Source organism: Quercus suber, unplaced genomic scaffold (genome assembly GCF_002906115.3).
Source record: "Quercus suber isolate HL8 unplaced genomic scaffold, Cork oak 2.0 scaffold_46, whole genome shotgun sequence".
NCBI classification, from domain to species: domain Eukaryota; kingdom Viridiplantae; phylum Streptophyta; class Magnoliopsida; order Fagales; family Fagaceae; genus Quercus; species Quercus suber.
The window spans coordinates 1,765,865-1,771,450 of record NW_027069511.1 but is presented as its reverse complement, the minus strand read 5'-3'; the positions used below and the strand labels follow the sequence as shown (position 1 = coordinate 1,771,450).

Genomic DNA, 5,586 nt, shown 5'->3' with positions numbered 1-5,586 from the left:
AATAAAGGCTAGTCACCAACCAACGTCGCGCGGCGAAAACGCACAAGGGACCTCCTCGGCAAACCAATTGCCGCTCACCCGAACGAAATCTTTTGCCGAGTTACGATTCGAATCTGGTAGGCATGAAATAAGCCGTACCCTCACATCCCTAGTCTTTATATAATAGTCAGACTCGATATTGCCGCACAGACTATACATCTGATTAATGTCATAATGATTTAGTTGCAACCCGTACAACTGGTTCAGCCTACTCACGCAACTCACTACCCGGTAAAAGTTGGGAGGGAGTTGGTCGGGACAGAGGCCGTAAAATCTAAGGGTGCTAAGAATTAGAGGGTCAACCGGGAACCTAAGCCCACCCTCTAGAATGGCCATCAAGGGAAAGAACACCGTGTTTTCACCACGACGCCTTTGGATGTCGATATCGCCCATATTGCAGTAGGCAATATCTACGTCACTAGGGACATTATATGCTTCCCTAAATCTAGCCAAAGCGTGTTCGGAAGAAAGGAGGTGCAAGTAACTCATTTTTCAAAGCGAGTGTTTTTTTTTTTTTTTTAAAAGAAAATCAAGAAAGAAATGTTGTGATTATCAAAGAATCGACTGAACTGGCTAAACAGAAAAAGTAAGAAGAGGGAAAGGAACTTACTGTGGGCTCTAAGGATGAAGTATGTTCTGGGCTAGAGGGTGAACCACGAAGGAGGGATGCTCGGCAGAGTAAGATATTGTAAAATGAGGAATGCGAAAGTGAGAATCAGTGACTAGAGGGACTATTTATAAGCGTGGGGAGTAAAATGAGAAGCATTAAATAATCCACTGGCGGGAAAACACGCGGACCGTCGCTTCAACTGCCACACGCGTAACGCCTTGGTTCACAAACCGTCAGACAGTAATGACGGATAGGCCGTCGGTCGACTCCAAACGCGTCTTTTGAGACACACATTAATGCGCCCATCATCGACCGAGCACCGACCCTTCGACTCCCCAAACGGGTATCTACCCCCTGTGATCCTTGATTCACCCCCGAGAATGGGGAGCGAATCAAGGGGGGGCTATTGTACGGCCCCCGCACCGTGTCCTATATTGGGCTTTGGACCCTGGCCTGGGTAAATGGCCTATAAGGCCAATCTCCTTCTACCTGGCGGCCCACCCTCGGGCCACGCGTGCTACAGGCCCAAGCCTTGCCTCTTCATCGTTTCTCGGCAACACCTTCCCAAGCAGTGATAATTATTCGACTCTCGGGACGCCCCGCCCTGTACCTACCCGGCTGTTCCTCGAAGAGGCACCACTGCCGAGAACTATCGTAGAGGGGAACAAGTTCCAACGCCACCCTCACCGCTTCCCACTCCCACCTGACCACCCACTTACGATCGATAACACTGGACCGCCGGTTGCACTCATTGGCAAGTAATTATGACCTCTCCACTAAACTATGGACTATAAATACAAGAAGTTTTGAGAAGACAAGGGTTGGAAAAATGGGCTAAAAGAAGAGTGTAAATAGAGAGAAAGCAGAGTAAGAAGGTGGCCCGGACCCCCGAGGAGAGAAAAGCGATCACATTAAGTCTTAGCGTTAAGAACGACCCATTGTAGGAAATCCAAACCCACAATACAAGTAAGTTGTGAGTCCAAGTGAGGCCCAGCCCAGTGGGTTTCAGTTTCGAGTGCGCACAATGTTCATTACTGAAAAAACTCTTTCAATAATAGCTGTAGCAACTAGTAAGATCAATGTCAAGGCCATTAATGAGTAAATCAATGGATATGAAATATCATTTTCATTTCTACCATTTTTTCAGCGAGCTGTCCAATTCCTTTAAGTGCTTAATACTTTTAAAAACTCAACAAAAACTCTAAGGTACAAATCGAAAGAGACTGATATCAAAAGACTTATTATTCACTACAAAAAATGCACGGCAGGGCTGCGTTTTGGAGCTGCGTTTTTTAATGTGAGGCATCCTTTACTCCTTTATACTATCTATATATATATATATTTTTTTTTATAGAGTCCTATTAGTATTAGTATTAGGCTGTGTAATTCCTTTTTCGTTTGGCAGTAGGATCCTATTTTCTTTTCTTCTTCCTTTTTTTTTTTAATCATTATTAGGTCAGCCCCATTCCACTATGATTCCTATTTCCTTATAGCAGTAGGATTTGCATCTTGTGTACAACTACAACATAATGTCTTTTGTGTCCGGGGGCATGTGTGATATATGTACCATATTAGTACTAAAAAAATTTGGAAGTTCAGGTGCCCCACCTCGCCCCTTCCCACCCCTGGCAATATATATGACCACTTCGAAGCCCTCAACTTGTAACCAATTCAATTTCCATAATCCAAAGTCCACCAGCCCTAGCATGGAACTCACTTCTAGTGTTCGAAAACTTGCTCCAGGAGATCCAGGAGTTGAAATTGGACTATGACAGAGACAAGGAAGTAAAGGAGTTTGATGAAACAAAAGCTGGAATTAATGGACTAGTAGACTCTGGAGTGACCAAGGTCCCAAGTTTCCTCATCGATCCACCAGAGAGCCTTCCAAATCCAATGCTATCTCCAGCCACTACCCAATTCGAAGTTCCAGTGATAGATCCCAAGGCTTTGAACAAAGTTGCCGGCGGATGCAGATAGTTGATGAAGTGCGTAAAGCATCAGAAACATGGGGTTTCTTTCAGATGATTAATCATGGAGTCCAGTTAGTTTTTGGACAAAATGTTTGATTGCGGTTCGAGAATTCCATGACCAACCAAGGAAGAGAAGATGGAGTGGTACTCACGTGATTTCATGCAAAAAAGCTAGGAGGGATTCAATGCATTTAATTTCGAAGATGGTCCCTAAACCCTGAAGCAGTTCCCCTAGTATGCAGGTACTAATAATACTACTAGTATTAGCTAGTGAAAATAAATTGAAAAAGACATGCAATATATATACCGTCAATGAAAAATTACCTAACATTATGAGTTATTTTCAGGGAGGCTGTAAGTGACTATCAGAGACTTTGGGGCTTAACACTGACTACCTAGAAAACATAGAAAGCATGAAATATGAATGGTTGGTGGGCCAGCATTACCCGTTTTTTCCTGAACCGGAGTTGACCCTTGGCACAGCAAAGCATGCAGACCCATCCTCTCTAACATTACTCTTGCAAGACAAAATTGGTGGCCTGCAGCTCCTCCATCAAGATCATTGGGTTGACGTTCCTCCAGTGCAAGGAGCATTAGTAGCCAAAATTGGTGACTTTATGCTGGTAGAGTTGTTCTGTTCACATACTTCTTTATCCAGTCAAGTAACAGCTTTATTATATGTTCTATTAATAGTCTTTCGAGCGAACAAAGAGTGATGAGTATCTTTTTGGCTTGTAACCCAATATCGTGGTTCGGATTAATGGACTCCCGCACACATATTTAAGCCATACTAACGAGGGACGAGGGGGTTGGGAAATAATTTGACTATGCATTAAATATCAACTTCTTATGAATTGAAAATTGTCATTCAGTGGTCAACCTCAAAACAATTATGTTCACTAAATAAACTAATAAAGCCTTCACCATTTTCATCCTTGTCTTGAATTAGATGTCATCTTTATTTTTTTAATAAAATATTCTAATAATTACATCAATAGGAGAAAGGGGATTTAAACTCTAGTTTTCCTCACAAAAAGTGTAGATAATATCACCAAGCTACAAGACTTTTGGCATTAGATACCAACTTTTATTAAACTGAAAAATTTTCATTCTTTGGCTAACCTCAAAACACTTGTTCCCTAAATAAACTAATGAATTCTTTCACTGACATAAAGAAATAAATTGGAAATACTATTTACCCAATAATGTCTAGAATTAATTGTATTAACCGTTAAAGTTTAAATTATTTAAGAAAATTTGATCCAGATGATCAATTTGACAATTCTCATTTATTTTCTCATAAATCTGTCACTCCTTATTTATTTTTCTATGTTGTTAAATCTCACCAAAGGTTAATGTAAGTTTTGTTAAAAACATATACAAGATAACGAACCTAGAACCTTAGTTCCCACATCGGCTAGTTCAAGTAGTGTGCGTGGGTTTATATCCCGCTCCGCGTCTCCAACTGCCGCTAGCAGTTTTGTGAGATAGCGTGTGGGTTCTTCCTTCTGTAGTATGAAAAAAAAAAAAAAAAGAGAAAGTAGAAAAATGCAAAAGGGAAAAGCTAATAAAAACTTGGAGAATGTATCTTATGCAATAAGAATGGCCATTGAGCCCCTACCCTAAAAAGGTATATTATGCAATAAGATATATGCACCATTTTTTTATTTTTTTATTTTTTATGCAATGTATGAATCATACCGTTGATATATGTGCATCATTCTTCTTATAACACATGAATTCGACATGACTATAGAATTCAACAACATGCTTTGAAAGAGATGGTGCATACATCCAATAATATAATAGAGGCATATACTCTGCTTGAATGCTATTACTTTTTCCTTCTTTTTTAGTATAAATGTATAATCCATTTTGCGTCACAATCTTGTTCTCTTTTGAAAAATTTTGTAGCTAATTACCAACGACAAGTTCAGAAGCGTGGAGCATAGGGTACTGGCTGGACGTATTGGGCCCAGAATTTCAGTTGCATGCTTTTACAATCCAACTACTGCACGAAAATTTGGGCCATTAATGGAGTTTCTATCTGACAACAACCCACCCATATACAGGGAAACTCATTGGATCAAAGGGTCTGGATGGCAACTCAGCCCTTGCTCATTTTAAAATCTAACCTATGCTATCTCAAGAAAATGGCTGTATAATTAATTCACACAACATCTGCCCATATCAGCTATAGTGATAATTAATACTGGAAATATATAGAAAGCAACTTCCTTGGACTAGCATGCATAAATATTCTGTTCTGTGGTTTTTCTTTTCTTTTTCCCAATATAAAATAAGACCTTTCACAAAAGTTTATGACCTGTGCATACTGCATAGTACCTCTACAAGCATCTGCCCATTCTTGTTAAGATTCTCTACTATTATTGAACCATGTTCAGATCTATAGCATGCTACCGTACCTGGTTCCTTGTTACGCAACTGCAAATTCAGCCGTAATATATAAGAAGAAAGAGAGTGATATATAATATAAGTCGTCAAACATTAAAACTTTCTCATAGGCAGTAGAAGTCAAAAATCCAAGTTGGATAATATAAATTTGAAGGCTGACAGTTTGTTACATAGCAGAAAGTTGGGAAACGTGTATGTATTATGTAACACTCAATTTCTCCACGTACGACTACGACAGTGATTGTTTACCAGCATTTGATTATACTTCCAATCATAAGTAATCATCATCCACCAAGCCCGGTCTAGATAGAAGATACTTGACACATGCATTGGATGCCTAAGCCTTTACCTTCAAATTGGCACATTTATTTATCTTGTCAGCATGCTTAGTTATGCTTTGCAGAATGCACGTGCTTGATTGTGCGTTCCTGCAGTGAATCAATACCTCACTGTGCAATGCTCCCGAAAATTTCATCACAATATTCATAAATAACTGCAACTATCGCCAGACCAAAACTCAGCAGGCAGAACAAATTGCAAGAAAGTTACCTT

General features: G+C 40.0%; 1 pseudogene; it reads left to right on the top strand.

Annotated features, from left to right (window-relative positions):
* Positions 1-2,355: 2,355 nt before the first annotated feature.
* Positions 2,356-4,753, top strand: LOC112039086 (1-aminocyclopropane-1-carboxylate oxidase homolog 1-like; annotated as a pseudogene).
* The last annotated feature ends 833 nt before the right edge of the window (positions 4,754-5,586 follow it).